Here is a 17275-nt window from a genome sequence, read left to right as displayed (position 1 = left end):
GACTTTGATAATGCCACTCCCACAGATGACCTAGCATAATCGGACTCCCTCTAAAACTTGCACCACTCCTGATCCAGCAAACAGTCTGGTCACTTTGGCTCTGAGGTGAACTCGTCACTACCATGATGTCTCTTTGTAGGATATGCGCAGTTGCTACAAGAATAACATGATCAGACCATTCGCCATCTTGTGCCATTTTGTCACAATATCCACTCCAATCTGGGTATAGCTTAGTGAAGTCAACGGGGCCTTCGGGTCCCTGTATATTATGGCAAACAAGCGGTAATAATTACTCCATAAAATATAGTACCTTCGCTCAGATAATTGCTATATTAAGGGGGTACTACACCCCTGGCCAATTTTGTGCCTATTTTTGCATTTTCTCAAAAATTTTAGCGCATAGGTGACAATTAAGATATGTATATTATAGGGGCAAGGACTACAACTAGTGCACTGAAAATTCAGCAACTCAAGGCAAGTAGTTATTGATTTATTGATCAAATATTGGTTTTCCCTCATTTTTGACTGTAACTCCACAACTGTTGTCTGTGCTGAAATAAAATTTCCAGTACAGTAGTTGCAGTCCTTGCCCTATAATATACATATCTTATGTGTCACCAATGCGCTATAATTTTTGAGAAAAAATACAAAAAATAGGCACAAAATTGGGCAGGGGTGTAGTACCCCCTTAAACGGTGCACCATTACGAGGAATTCGTTTCCAGAATGATCTCCCAAAGTGTATTTTTTCTGCCATATTAGCCTAGCCGCTGATCCTAATATCGCGCAGGCAAGATCAAGCTGTGGCGTAACCAGTGGCCAATTTTAGATTCGTGAGTGCATTCGTGAATATGTGTGCACCACCCCTCAGAAAATCGGGCTACGCCACTGAGATCAAGAAAATTCCCGTTTCTTCAAGACGGTTACGTTTAAGGGTAAGAAGATGGTTAAGTTTAAGGGTACGGATTCGAGTAATGATTACTGTTTTTGCGGGTGGCGACTGTTATGTATTATGAAGTAGCTTCCTTTGTAATTGTTAATGTAAAAATGTTACATGTACAAATATACAGATAGAAGTCGAAACTTTATCCCTGTAAATTACCTGAATAGTTGGATTGTTTCGCATGAACGTCACGACAGATTGTCTTAAATTAACCGCAGACTGTGATGGAAGACCAAGAAGATCCAATTGGTCAGACACGGCATGAAAGAAACAATTTCCGTCCCCCGGTGTTTGACCATGGAATTGAAGACCCAATCGGGCACAGTTCTGTTTCAAAACCTTGGCAACGTCATGATATGAAGCTTGTTGGACAATCCATTCCTGTTGAGAATCCTTGATTGTTTTTAGGATCTCGACTGGGTTGTTGTAGAGCCATTGCCCTGGCAAAACAAGTGATCAAAAAGTAAAACAAAGTACTAGGCTTAATTTTTTATTATGAAATACAGACCCCTGCTTCCATTTCAATATATACTACAGTTCCGGTTGGTTACATAGGGCCAATAGGCTGACTAGGGTTCTGCATCTATAAAACGCTGCGTCATACTAACGATGCTAAAATAGCGTAATATGGTGTGGGCTCTAGTGTTCAGCGACTTTCTGTAAAGAGATATTAGGCCTTGGTGTTGGCGTATATATCACATCGTTTAGTTTTCTGAATGAAGAAAATTGCTGCTTACCACTGAATGGCGAACCCGTTGAAGCCATGACAGGAAATGTCTACGTCATCTTGGTTCTGCACTATGTGACAAGATATTAAAATCTAGTTGATGATGATGATGATGATGATAATAATAATAATAATAATAATAATAATAATAATAATAATAATAATAATAATAATAATAATAATAATAATAATAATAATAATATAATAATTAATAATATCATTATTATTATTTTATTATTATTATGATAATTATTATTATTAGGCCAAATGTAAAATTAATATTTTGGTTCTCGTCCTCCCTCCTCAATTTCTGGGATTTGTCAGATTTTTTTTTTTTTTTTTTTTTTAGATTTTTCAATTTTTTAGACTTTGGAATGATTTATGAAATCTTCATACATATAAATAAGTTTATTAGAGAACATGCATCACTTTCAAGTCTTTTTGTGGTACTCTAGGGGGTTTATCCCTCAGAATCTCACCTTTGAAAAAAAAAAGAAAAAAGGGCCTCATCGTTTCCTCGAGCACTGTTGGAGAAGACCGAAAACTACTGACAATGCTAATTTTACATTGGAAAAAAAACACAAAAAAAAAACACCTCCCTCCCTCATCAATTCATGAAAATCCTCTGGACGAGAACCAAAACATTAATTTTATACGGCCTTATTATAGCGGTGTTTTACTGTTAAAACTAATTCAGAACAAATACATATTATTATGTCAATCACTCCACGATTTATGTAACAGTGACATTCGGTTAAGGGGTACTACACCCCTATGGTAAATTGTGACTATTTTGCATTTTCTCAAAAATAATAACACACTGGTAACAAAAGTTATGTATATTATTGGGGCAAGGAATCCAATTACTACACTGAAATTTCAGTGACTCAAGCCAAGCGGTTCAGTATATATGATAAGAAATGAGGTACACCATAGCGGAAATTCCAGTGTAGTAACTAGATTCCTTGCCCCAATAAGATACATAACTTTGTAACCACTGTGTGATTAGTTTTTGAGAAAAATGCAAAAGTAGACACAAATTTATCAAGGGGTGTAGTACCCCCTTAAAATAGTCCATCGCTTATTTGAGCTTGTTGCGGCTTTATTTTCAGAACGTATAGTCAAAATTTGCCCGTTTTCAGCTCATTTGCTTTCGACAAGTGTCTACATAAAAAAATATGAGAACAATTCCCAATGTTTATTTCAATTTGGACAATGCCCCGGTTTCGAAAATTGAGTGATTTTTAGGGTTAAATTTGCACACTTTGTCTTTGCGGCAAAATAGCAAAAGAAGTCGACAGTTAGCAATATATTCCGTTGAAAGAATAATATTCTATTATACATGTATAGGTTTAATTTGATACCAAACTTGATGGCTGAAATACGTTTTTCAATTGCCAAAACGCGATCCAAAAGTGCGTCTTACCCTGTCTATATCAATGGCGCATTTAATGGTGGTGCGCTCTCTTATATATACGAGCGTACGTGTATGTCCATTTATCTTATGATTCAGTATAATCCATTTATGTGCAAATCATTTCCACTACAAGCAAACTTACCATTGACATTACCTAATCACACCCTCTAAAAGGACCCACTGGGTTATGAATCAAAGTTGTCATCTGCTGGCAAATAATAATTGTTAAGATAAAACAATCGAATCAATGTCATTATCAATCATAACCCGGAGATGACTTAGATAAAGTTGTTGCGCCATAATCAGATTAGGTGTTATGGGTTGTTCACCTTTTATATATTTCAATACAATCTGAGTTGTACTTCAAACTCACAGATAAACACTGTGGAGAGTCATTAACATGATAAGTAACACAAATAGCTTCAACTATAGCGATAAATTACAAAGGGGAAACTTATCAATTTTCTTGCGCAATCGAATTGCATAATCACGTGACACACCCATACACTGTGACACACGCACACATAAAGAAACAACCAACATATTAAAAAACCCACCCCATCTAAGAGTACAAACACATCTTACCCTTTCAACAAACAAACATAATTATTCACGACAAATTATCTAACTCATGCGTACATACGGAACATATGGTCAAATTCCCCTCCCAAGGACGGACCATCATAGTGTAGAGAGCGGAAGTGGGGTGATCTGAAACTGATTTGAATCTGTTGAGGTTACCATCCATATCATTACCTTGGACTCCCAGTAAATAATGTGTACTTTATATCTATGAATATAATATTGTATTTAGAATTTCGAGATTGAAACATCTATACACCAAATCTATACATCTATATGACTTCGGGACAATTCAAATATCAAAACAAGATCTTCAACATTTATCATGGTTCATACAATTCACTAAACTTTGAACCGTCAATATTAGCATCAGGGACGCAACCAGACATCACAATCGAGGGATCAACGGGTTAATTCTCGTATCACTTATTACACAGGGACTCACGCGATCACTTTAAATCGTCAAATAGAACAAAACAAAACATACATTACTTACATTACTAGTTTGTTATTCTAAAATGGCCCATGCTACATGTAAATGAACTGATTAATCAGCTTTGAAATACTTTAAAAAATTCAATATACCTTTGCATTCCTTAAGTATATTAATTCAACAAAAAAGAGAATATTCAATTAACGCCATTGAGTGTCCAACTGCAAAACTTCTTTGTAATTCAAAAATCGCGCCGAAACACTGGTATCTATCATTCATTTTTCATTTTTTTTCATTCGGCTGCGAAGCAGGCGACTACAAAGTTTCTCCATGTACTACGATCTGAAACCAAAGTGGCAATGGCATCTGGCAGTATAGAGTTGTCGAAATCCCCAACAGTTTTTGTACATAAGACAAGTAGGACGTTTTTGCCTTCCAGGTCTTCTTTTACCATGTAGTGGGGTGTAGAGAGCATATCTTCTGCATGGTTCATCTTCCTGCATCCTCAGGATATGTCCCAGGAATCGTAGTTGTCGTGATCTGACAGAGTTGATAAGAGGCACAGTGTTGGTGATGGTATACACCCTTCCATTACTAACATGGTCAGTGCGCTTGATGTTCAGTATTATCCTGTAACACGATGTACCAAAAGCGTTGATCTTATTTTCCATGTCAGTAGATATCACCCAGGACTCGTAGCCATAAAGCAATACTGTAACACAGGTGGTGTATCAATCACTCCAGAAATTGTCTCTTAACTATTTCAGTCTATATCCAGTTGTAATGGTTATTGTACAGTTATGCGATAAGGGGCTGTGCAATAATTATGACATCACCCGGTAACATGTCCAAAAGGCGTGCCAAAAAATGCTTGTCCCCTCCCCTCCCCCCTCAGCCTGCCAAAAATCGCTTGCTCCCTCTCGGTCTGCCAAAATCTTCCTCCCTTGCGCATGCCAAATTATCGGGATCCCAATTTGCACACCTTAAATGGTCTAGATATATATTGTGAGCGTAGCGAGCAGAAAAGCGTTTCCGTACTGTTTTCCTCAGTCTTTTTTATAGCGTTTTATTTGAAAGGCGCCCATAAATGCGTGCAAAAAATCGCTTGCCACCTCCTCTCAGCTTGCCAAAAATTACGTGCCCGCTCTTTCGGCTGGCCAAACTAATGAAAAAGAAAAATGTTGCCTTCCCCCAATTAGACCCTTCCCCAGGGCTCATAATTATTGCCATGAAAGCGCAGTGCTTGTGGGATCTGGGTCATGGCACCCACGCGCTGTTTAAGTGTGGAAACCACATCTAACGCATAGGAACCCCACAACCACACCCAGTATACGAAGTGATCAGTTCTGAATTTGAACAATTACATACTCTTTAAAATATTATCAACGTACCGTAGTTCCAGTAACTGTAGCTCAGAACAGATTTAGACATCGACATTCACAGCTGGTTTTGCCAAGCACTGGTGAGACTAAGTGCAACTCTGTAAATTGTAATGAACTCGGGTTCTGGATGTCAGTATAATAAAGAGATAACAATGTACTTTGGACGATATCGAGGCACTTAAGTTTGTTTTTTGATAAAAAAAAAGTATTTAGTAATACGTGGATTATGAAACTAAATGCTGTGCAGAGGTTAATTATAGTTACTTAACCCAGATAAACAATATTATAATCATAATAATAGTATAGGAATCTAATCATTAACTTCATGTTCAAAATTTCGCTCTCCACAATATGTGACGTGTCATGTCAAAAGGAGACACTTTTGGGCAGGTTATCAATTTTGAGGTTTTTACATATCTTAAATATAGAGATATTTTGCTCCACAACGCCGTTTTCCCCAATGAAATCGGACATTCCTAAGCAAAGATATTGAGTTCGAAAGTTATGGTATTATAAAATTGGAAATTGAGATATCGGCCTTTAAAAATATTATTAACAATGTTGAGAGTAGGAATTACCTTGAAAAATGTCTCAAAAATGCAAGTTACATTCCGGTCTGAAACTATCAGACAATATTTTTAACAATAATAACATCACAAATTCACAGATTTTTGGCTATTTCTCCATTTACGATCCTGCCCAAAAGTGTATCCTGTTGACATGACACGTCACATATGAAGTCAACCGACTTTTGCTATGATTGTTGGATCAATGGAAGTCATTGACAGTGGCGTAGTGTCATAGGGGCATGGGGGGGGCAGTGGGGCACGTCCCAATCGACCTGAAATTGTAAAAAAATCCCAGAGGAAAATTGCCGAAAAACAGCTTGTAACCTCCAATCAGATCCGGTGCCCCCCCCATGTGATGACCCACGCTACGCCACTGGTCATCGAACTACACGGTACATCATTAGAGGATATACCTTGTTCAAACAGTAGCATATTCGAACACTTAAAACAAAAGCCATACAAAAGCCATTTCTTAAAGACACAAAAACTTTGTGAATTTGGTAAAACTTTATTTCACCAACTCATAGCAATTTAAATAATTAAAAGGGCATTTCGTGATCCACAGCCTCATCCCCCCACTTTTCTCAAAAAAAGTTGAGATTTTTATATCACTGGAATACTCTGGCTACATAATGTTTATGTACAAAATATTTCTAGCAGATTAATTCGTTTAGCAAAGATATCGCGAAATTTGAATTTCGTTCTGGTGCACCAGAACGAAATTATAACGTATTGTCTATGGAGCAGTGTAATACACGTAATCATGCATAACTCGCAAACGCAAAATCGGAATCAACTGAAATTTTGGGAATATGCTTTTTCGTGGATATGTACTGAAAAATGTCATAAAAGAGGATGCTAGGATCACGAAATACTCCTTTAAGTGACAAAATTTTACATCGACTTTTCCCACCAAGCACACAGATAATTGAACACAGTGGAATGAGTGTCAATCTTACACGGTGGCGCAGCGATACTGCCTCTGCCTTGGAAATTGGTGGATTGTTAGTTCGAGCCCAGGCAATGTCATGGTGTTGTGCACTTGGGCAAGGTGCTTTACCTAACTTGCCTCTCTCTACCTAAAGGTGAAATGAGGAGATGTTATGAATTTGTCCATTGAGCGCAGCCCGAAGGTATGAGCATGCTTTGGGCATTGTATTGCAGTTGACATATTCTAACGACAGCGGAATAAATGTCAAGCGTTTTGATACACGTGATAGGCGCTATACGCTGGACAAGAACAGTTAAATGTAAAATAGCAAAATACATTCAGAAAATATTGCAATAATATACATGTCTAAAATGGGTAAAAATACAAATTGATACCTCCAAAACTGAGCATTTTCGCCCAAATTTGACCTCACAGATGGATTTGTCAAGTCGTTGCCATTCTAAATATGTCTACTTTTATTATACTTTAGACCAACAATTTAGCAGTTATGAGGCCCAAAAGTTTCATAATTGCAGGGTTAAGACCAACCTTAACATCTTTAAAGTCAGTAAGTAAACACCTTGAAATTGTGGGATATGTTCCCATTCAACGGATATTGACTGATTGAATAGCGATTAAGTCTCGCCCATCCTATTCGGAACTTATTTCCCAACGAAATTACATCTTCATCAGTCCGAGTAAATGCATTTATTTTTCTAAGCGATACTGCATGTGAAGATACAATTCTTACAGCAAATTATGTATGCTGTCAGTGGCGGCGCCACGAAGTGTTGAAATTCCCCAGTCAGAACTCTTGCCCCTGTTGCACAGTGTCATCGCCCCGATCTCTTCATGGCAGACATCGCCATGGTAGGTTGAATCCACCGCCACGCATGGCCATTTTGTATCGACCTGTTTAATAGTTTTGAGTCGCATAATGGGTCGAAGGACATCTGACTAAGGCTACTGACAATATTAATACCCCGATTAGCTCGGTGACTGACCTCGCTGTGTGTCAGTCGAGCATGGTACGCCATTATTCATATGCTTTTAGATTACTTCCACGATTGGCCTATACACTGCGCTATGTAATTCGGCACATATAAATCAGAATTATTGTCAGTTTTTGACTCAGGACGCAAGCTACTCTCTCAAGACGCAAGCTAACGACCTGGGGGGGGGGGGGAGGCACTCAACTTTGGAAGTGACGGTATGTGCCTGTCAATAGGCCCCTCTTTTGAAGTTGACTATACCCGATGAACCCCCTTTTTTTAAAGTCTTACCCGATGACCCCCCTTTTTTCTTTTTTTCAAGTTAGTTGCGGCTACCCAATGACCCCCTTTTTTGGTTGCGGCTACCCAATGACCCCCCTTTTTTCAAGATTTTCTAGAATAGCATCGTCAAAATGCAACAAAATAATGCCGAAACTTTCAAATTTTGCTCCATTTTTTCAAAATTATGCCGAAACTTTCAAAATTTGGCTCGCATTTTTTCAAAATTTTCTACCCGATGACCCTTTTTTGAAATCTTATACTCAATGACCCCCTTTTTTCAAAATATTATACCCAATGACCCCCTTTTTGATTTTGTTTGTACCCAATGACCCCTTTTTTCAAAATAACGCTTTGTTACCGATAGGCCCCTACTTCGCGACACCGGTAGGCACATACCCGTCACTTCTAAAGCTGAGTGCCCCCCCCGGCTAACGACTATTATATCTGTTCAAAATATATATTCAAGTGCAAGGAACCACATCTGGTTTCTTTATACGAAATCATTTACGTGAGATATTCATCATTTTCTATCCCGGTATCCAAAGATTTTCTTCTCATATCAAACTCGTGCATAGCAAATTCACGTGTATCGATCCCGGGTATTTATTTTAGTATCTCTGCTGACAAAGTAATTATTAGCCAGGCGATGTCGGTGTGTGTTGCCCCCCAGCAAAAAGTGTCACTTTTAGCGGTAATTTTGCGCAAAATTGGTTGATTTTGCCCCCCCCCCCTGAAATTCACTTTGCCCCCCCCCCATGCCCCCCCCGAAAACAAAATTCCTGGCGCCGCCACTGAATGCTGTTGACAACAATACAAACAGCTATAGGACCAACATGTATTTCAGGAAAAGGAACCGGAAGTTAAAGTAAACATCAAACATCAATAATATATAATTCACCTACTGATTGTGTCCTACAAGACGTTTCCGCCCTCTACATAGTTTAGTTAATAACTCTATACATGACATACTAGTACATCATAAGACATCTGTTCATCGTATATTAACCGTAGTAATACGAAGCGGGTTGTACTTCTCACTAAGGATTTCATTCGGCGTATTTACTCCCAAACGGCTTCAGCTAATCGTAGATCTATCTTTTGAGCTCATTTTAGTGATATATTTTTTTATCCCCTTCCTAGCGTGGGGCCGACCATAAAAATGACCACGGGGGTTGTTAGTGAGGTCCAACATAGGTTTCTACAGTAAAATCCACTTTTTACTTAGTCATAATCATTTGAATTTCGTTCTGGTGCACCAGAACGAAATTACAACGTATTGTCTATGGAGCAGTGTAATACACATAATCATGCATAACTCGCAAACGCAAAATCGGAATCAACTGAAATTTTGGGAATATGCTTTTTTCGTGGATATGTACTGAAAAATGTCATAAAAAGAGGATGCTAGGATCACGAAATACTCCTTTAAGTGACAAAATTTTACATCGACTTTTCCCACCAAGCACACAGATAATTGAACACAGTGGAATGAGTGTCAATCTTACACGGTCGCGCAGCGATACTGCCTCTGCCTTGGAAATTGGTGGATTGTTAGTTCGAGCCCAGGCAATGTCATGGTGTTGTGCACTTGGGCAAGGTGCTTTACCTAACTTGCCTCTCTCTACCTAAAGGTGAAATGAGGAGATGTTATGAATTTGTCCATTGAGCGCAGCCCGAAGGTATGAGCATGCTTTGGGCATTGTATTGCAGTTGACATATTCTAACGACAGCGGAATAAATGTCAAGCGTTTTGATACACGTGATAGGCGCTATACGCTGGACAAGAACAGTTAAATGTAAAATAGCAAAATACATTCAGAAAATATTGCAATAATATACATGTCTAAAATGGGTAAAAAATACAAATTGATACCTCCAAAACTGAGCATTTTCGCCCAAATTTGACCTCACAGATGGATTTGTCAAGTCGTTGCCATTCTAAATATGTCTACTTTTATTATACTTTAGACCAACAATTTAGCAGTTATGAGGCCCAAAAGTTTCATAATTGCAGGGTTAAGACCAACCTTAACATCTTTAAAGTCAGTAAGTAAACACCTTGAAATTGTGGGATATGTTCCCATTCAACGGATATTGACTGATTGAATAGCGATTAAGTCTCGCCCATCCTATTCGGAACTTATTTCCCAACGAAATTACATCTTCATCAGTCCGAGTAAATGCATTTATTTTTCTAAGCGATACTGCATGTGAAGATACAATTCTTACAGCAAATTATGTATGCTGTCAGTGGCGGCGCCACGGGGGGCCAAATTCCCCCAGTCAGAACTCTTGCCCCCTGTTGCACAGTGTCATCGCCCCGATATCTTCATGGCAGAAATCGCCATGGTAGGTTGAATCCACCGCCACGCATGGCCATTTTGTATCGACCTGTTTAATAGTTTTGAGTCGCATAATGGGTCGAAGGACATCTGACTAAGGCTACTGACAATATTAATACCCCGATTAGCTCGGTGACTGACCTCGCTGTGTGTCAGTCGATCATGGTACGCCATTATTCATATGCTTTTAGATTACTTCCACGATTGGCCTATACACTGCGCTATATAATTCGGCACATATAAATCAGAATTATTGTCAGTTTTGACTCAGGACGCAAGCTACTCTCTCAAGACGCAAGCTAACGACCTGGGGGGGGGGGGGGAGGCACTCAACTTTGGAAGTGACGGTATGTGCCTGTCAATAGGCCCCTCTTTTGAAGTTGACTATACCCGATAACCCCCTTTTTTTAAAGTCTTACCCGATGACCCCCCTTTTTTCTTTTTTTCAAGTTAGTTGCGGCTACCCAATGACCCCCTTTTTTTGGTTGCGGCTACCCAATGACCCCCTTTTTTCAAGATTTTCTAGAATAGCATCGTCAAAATTTGGCTCGCATTTTTTCAAAATTTTCTACCCGATGACCCTTTTTGAAATCTTATACTCAATGACCCCCTTTTTCAAAATATTATACCCAATGACCCCTTTTTGATTTTGTTTGTACCCAATGACCCCATTTTTTCAAAATAACGCTTTGTTACCGATAGGCCCCTACTTCGCGACACCGGTAGGCACATACCCGTCACTTCTAAAGTTGAGTGCCCCCCCCGGCTAACGACTATTATATCTGTTCAAAATATATATTCAAGTGCAAGGAACCACATCTGGTTTCTTTATACGAAATCATTTACGGGAGATATTCATCATTTTCTACCCCGGTATCCAAAGATTTTCTTCTCATATCAAACTCGTGCATAGCAAATTCACGTGTATCGATCCCGGTATTTATTTTAGTATCTCTGCTGACAAAGTAATTATTAGCCAGGCGATGTCGGTGTGTGTTGCCCCCAGCAAAAGTGTCACTTTTAGCGGTAATTTTGCGCAAAATTGGTTGATTTTGCCCCCCTGAAATTCACTTTGCCCCCCCCATGCCCCCCGAAAACAAAATTCCTGGCGCCGCCACTGAATGCTGTTGACAACAATACAAACAGCTATAGGACCAACATGTATTTCAGGAAAAGGAACCGGAAGTTAAAGTAAACATCAAACATCAATAATATATAATTCACCTACTGATTGTGTCCTACAAGACGTTTCCGCCCTCTACATAGTTTAGTTAATAACTCTATACATGACATACTAGTACATCATAAGACATCTGTTCATCGTATATTAACCGTAGTAATACGAAGCGGGTTGTACTTCTCACTAAGGATTTCATTCGGCGTATTTACTCCCAAACGGCTTCAGCTAATCGTAGATCTATCTTTTGAGCTCATTTTAGTGATATATTTTTTTATCCCCTTCCTAGCGTGGGGCCGACCATAAAAATGACCACGGGGGTTGTTAGTGAGGTCCAACATAGGTTTCTACAGTAAAATCCACTTTTTACTTAGTCATAATCATTACTTTCATATTTAAGAAATAAACCTGTGAAAATCGCGTGTTCGTACAATTTTTTGTAGAAAATCTCTTTTGCCTCAAGTTTTGTACATAGCTGAATCTCCCAACTTTGTGGGGGTATGCCACAGTAAGGTTAAATACAACTGATTTTCAAGGCTTGATTCCAGAGGTGCGTAATTTAATAATGGAAACAGCCATGCAGAAAAGAATGAACTCACGCGTACAATAGTGTATCAATCTGAACTTGGGCCACGGACAAACCGCGACTCGTGAGTCATCCTATATGTTGCAGGGATAGGGAAGGGCGGGGGGAAGGGGCGACCATGATATGACCATATGGGCTGATGGGGGTGGGGGATTGTGGGCAGCCGTTTTCGGCAATTTTACTTTGGATTTTCTAAATTTTTAATTTTTGAAATTATCCTGGATGATATCTGTCGTGAAATAAATCAATGCTTCTATAGGCCTAGTATGCCTATTTATACCCTGATTATGCAATATATAGGCCTACAACAATAACTACAACAACAGTAACAAAACCAACAACCAATATTTTGTTAATCTAATTTGTAAAAATATATTCATAGGCCGCGCCAATTAGATTAGTAGGCCTATAGCCTAAAAATTCCTGAATTATATAATGAAAAAAAAACGGGCAAAAACAATCAATCGCTGCAGTCAGAAAGAAAGAAACGAACAAGAAAAAAGAAAAAAGTGAGAGAAAAATAAAATAAAATAGATGGAATGGACCACATAGGGACTCGAACACGTACCAAAGTTTTCCAGCTCAAAACTATAGTATTATAAAGTCGAACGTGAGTCCGGCCGCGCGCTAACCGATTGAGCTACTGAGTGACCTGTGAAATCGATTGATCTCAAACTGACTATTATGGAATAGTGCATACCAGGCTCTTATGGTAAACAATCTCATCACCGCTGTAAATGTCGGAGGTATCGATGGCGAAAAACCTCGATTTTTGCAAAAGTAGCTTAAATTTGGAATGAAATTCAAATGGTAAAGGAATCGACATACTTTTGAGAAATAATGTAGGCAGTTAGAAATCAAAATTAACGTTCCACAATCCAGATATCGATAATGTAACATAACAGTGTTTTATGGTACAAGATTCTCGAAAATTGTTCCAAAAACGGGCTAATAAAATTTAATCGGTACTGTATTTGGTTCTTCCCCATGGCAACATTATTTCTTTGGTCGATTTGTAGTACAATACAAAAAAGGAGAAAACAGTCACTCGGCGTGGTTTTATACGGAGCGAATATTTGAAAAAAACTGCATGGAACGTGTTTTTGATCTTGTTAACATGGTGCGTAAAAATGATTTAAACGAAGGATTTTCAAACGGATTCTAAAAATTTGTATATACACACAAAAATAATGTTAAGATACATCCATGCACCAACATTTGACTCACTGCGATATTTGATTGCTGAGAAAACGCGGTTTTAGAGAACAACTTTATACGTCTTTTATACGTTTTTTATACGTTTCTTCGTGTAACCTTAAGCCTACTATAGGGAATGTGCAATAATCATGAGGCCCCCGGTAAAATGTTCAAATGGCGTGCCACAAATTTGTGGGTTCCCGATTTGCTTTCAATGGTCTAGATATATGATACGAGCGTAACGAGAAGGACATTTTGTATATTTGAATGTTTCTGTTTATGTAGCGTGTTATTTAAAACGTGCCCGTAAATATGTGGCAAAAATTGCTCCCCCTCTAAGCCTACCAAAAATTGCTTGCCCCCCTCTCGGCCTGCCAAAAAAACTTTGCCACAAATTTTACCCTCCCCATGATTAATAATTATTTTACAGAAAATATTTTTTAGAAAATTCCACTAAGAATCGACCCGCCAACCTCTACCATATTTCACTCTAATGTGACAGTGACGTCACAACTTCAAATGTCTGAGTGTTCGCCCCGGGGTGTTCGCTCAAAGCGCTGGCGTACGTACGCACGCATGCTTATATCTATGATACAACTTTACTACGCAGCTCAGTCCACGAGCCAAGAGGATTTTTTTTGCGCAATACTTTAAGATTCTAATAAATATTATAACGGAATAGAGCCCGATATGATGATTTATATTAAATTTGGTCCATCCAGGAGCTTGGCTGTAATATGTTAGGTCACAATCAAATCAAATCAAATCAAATCAAATCAAATCAATCAAGTCGAATCGAATCGAATCGAATCGAATCGAATCGAATCGAATCAAATCAAATCAAATCGAATCAACTTTATTTTCAACAAGGCCCGTCATCCGCTGGGCTATGTTCACATTACATGTTCTTTCTGTCTTGGTGCGTTAAGCTTAACCAAGACGGGAGATCACTAGTCCGACCGTAGTTTAGCGCGACGAGTAACGACGTTGATTGGCGCGCGCGATCTTGCTAACTCAGGTCATTGAACCTTCTTTGCGGATTAAAGTTAACCGGATATCCTAATACTGCAGCCACATAATCTTTTTTCGAGGGCACTGAGTCTACGTCATGGGCATACATCATGGTGGACGTGCGTAGAAAATCTTTTCTTGAGCGTTTCAAAATGATTCAAGGAGCTATTGCACTTTTATGCAGTTTGTTTTATTAATTATGAAACATGAGAATAAAAGTATCGCTTTTTAATTGCCTCACCTGAACCTCCTAATGTATACATGGCAATTTATTTGGAAACCATCTGCAATATTATAAATGTAAAACCGTCAACAGATCCTCTACATGTATGCTAGGTATCTTTAGTTTCGACAGTTTATGGAAAATGATTACTAAGCTACAGAATTATATAGAACAAAGAAGAAAATAATTTAGATTTATTGTGTATTTTTTTAAAGTTTGAATATTTGTTGTAGTCAGTTGTAAGGAGCAAATATGCAACAAGTATGCCTATGTGTCTCTCTCCGGGTTCGTATTTTAGAGCAGGGCGAAGCAATATTTGGCAGGTCAATAAAGGGGGGCATGCAAGTTTCAAACAAGGCATTTTAAAGTGTAGATAGATCATTTTCTTGATATCAGCAAAGCCTTCGACAGGATATGGCACCCTGGCTTACTATTATAGCAAAGTCATACGCCCGAATGCACAAACTGGTAGACTAGCTACAGGATTACTTCTGGGATCGCTCCTAATTGGGAAGGCATCAAGGGAGAAGTCAATAAACGCATGCGTACCTCAGGGATTCATCCTTGGTCCGCTCTTGTTCATCGTCTTCATAGATGACATTACACTGAGAATGATGAATCCATCTATCCTCTACGCTGACGATGTCATCATTAAGTCAAAAGAAGACAGATAATCTGATGCCTTCCCTGCCTCCTCACTTAATACCGACCTTCAAGAGATTGAAAACTGGACCACCTCATCTCATGGAACGCAGTATTTGGTGCTGCCAAGTGCAAAACAATCATAATATCAAATCGGAGAGATGCCACCAACCCAATTTGTTCTTTCTTTTGACATATCATAGAAGAAGCTATACGCTAACACCGTTGTCGTTATTGTAATTACTGTCAGCGAAAACCTGTCTTGGACACCTATGATCACCAAATGGCAAATCTGCGATGCACAGTGTCGACTTCCTATTCGATAAATATAAATTTAATACTCCGTTGGTGAGCGACGGGCGACTCTTATTTCACCGAACGCAAGAAAAGGAGTTCTATCTGATTGGCTAGCAATCGATCGCTTAGGTCGCTTAGTAGTCAACTACAAACTCAAAACTGAGCATCGTATTCAATTCGATTGAAATCGATATTCTATTATTGCCGTAGATAAAGAGAGTGATAGTGTGTCAATAATGTACATTGTATTGCAGCTGGATTTTACATGCATTCTTTTATATAAAATTGCTCCCCCTCTAAGCCTACCAAAAATTGCTTGCCCCCCTCTCGGCCTGCCAAAAAAACTTTGCCACAAATTTTACCCTCCCCATGATTAATAATTATTTTACAGAAAATATTTTTTAGAAAATTCCACTAAGACTCGACCCGCCAACCTCTACCATATTTCACTCTAATGTGACAGTGACGTCACAACTTCAAATGTCTGAGTGTTCGCCCTGGGTGTTCGCTCAAAGCGCTGGCGTACGTACGCACGCATGCTTATATCTATGATACAACTTTACTACGCAGCTCAGTCCACGAGCCAAGAGGATTTTTTTGCGCAATACTTTAAGATTCTAATAAATATTATAACGGAATAGAGCCCGATATGATGATTTATATTAAATTTGGTCCATCCAGGAGCTTGGCTGTAATATGTTAGGTCACAATCAAATCAAATCAAATCAAATCAAATCAAATCAAATCAATCAAGTCAAATCGAATCGAATCGAATCGAATCGAATCGAATCGAATCGAATCAAATCAAATCAAATCGAATCAACTTTATTTTCAACAAGGCCCGTCATCCGCTGGGCTATGTTCACATTACATGTTCTTTCTGTCTTGGTGCGTTAAGCTTAACCAAGACGGAGATCACTAGTCCGACCGTAGTTTAGCGCGACGAGTAACGACGTTGATTGGCGCGCGCGATCTTGCTAACTCAGGTCATTGAACCTTCTTTGCGGATTAAAGTTAACCGGATATCCTAATACTGCAGCCACATAATCTTTTTTCGAGGGCACTGAGTCTACGTCATGGGCATACATCATGGTGGACGTGCGTAGAAAATCTTTTCTTGAGCGTTTCAAAATGATGCAAGGAGCTATTGCACTTTTATGCAGTTTGTTTTATTAATTATGAAACATGAGAATAAAAGTATCGCTTTTAATTGCCTCACCTGAACCTCCTAATGTATACATGGCAATTTATTTGGAAACCATCTGCAATATTATAAATGTAAAACCGTCAACAGATCCTCTACATGTATGCTAGGTATCTTTAGTTTCGACAGTTTATGGAAAATGATTACTAAGCTACAGAATTATATAGAACAAAGAAGAAAATAATTTAGATTTATTGTGTATTTTTTTAAAGTTTGAATATTTGTTGTAGTCAGTTGTAAGGAGCAAATATGCAACAAGTATGCCTATGTGTCTCTCTCCGGGTTCGTATTTTAGAGCAGGGCGAAGCAATATTTGGCAGGTCAAAAAAGAGGGGCATG

This window comes from Amphiura filiformis, chromosome 9 (assembly GCF_039555335.1).
Source record: "Amphiura filiformis chromosome 9, Afil_fr2py, whole genome shotgun sequence".
Classification (NCBI taxonomy): Eukaryota; Metazoa; Echinodermata; class Ophiuroidea; order Amphilepidida; family Amphiuridae; genus Amphiura; species Amphiura filiformis.
The sequence above is the reverse complement of the archived record's forward strand: the minus strand, read 5'-3'. Positions refer to the sequence as shown.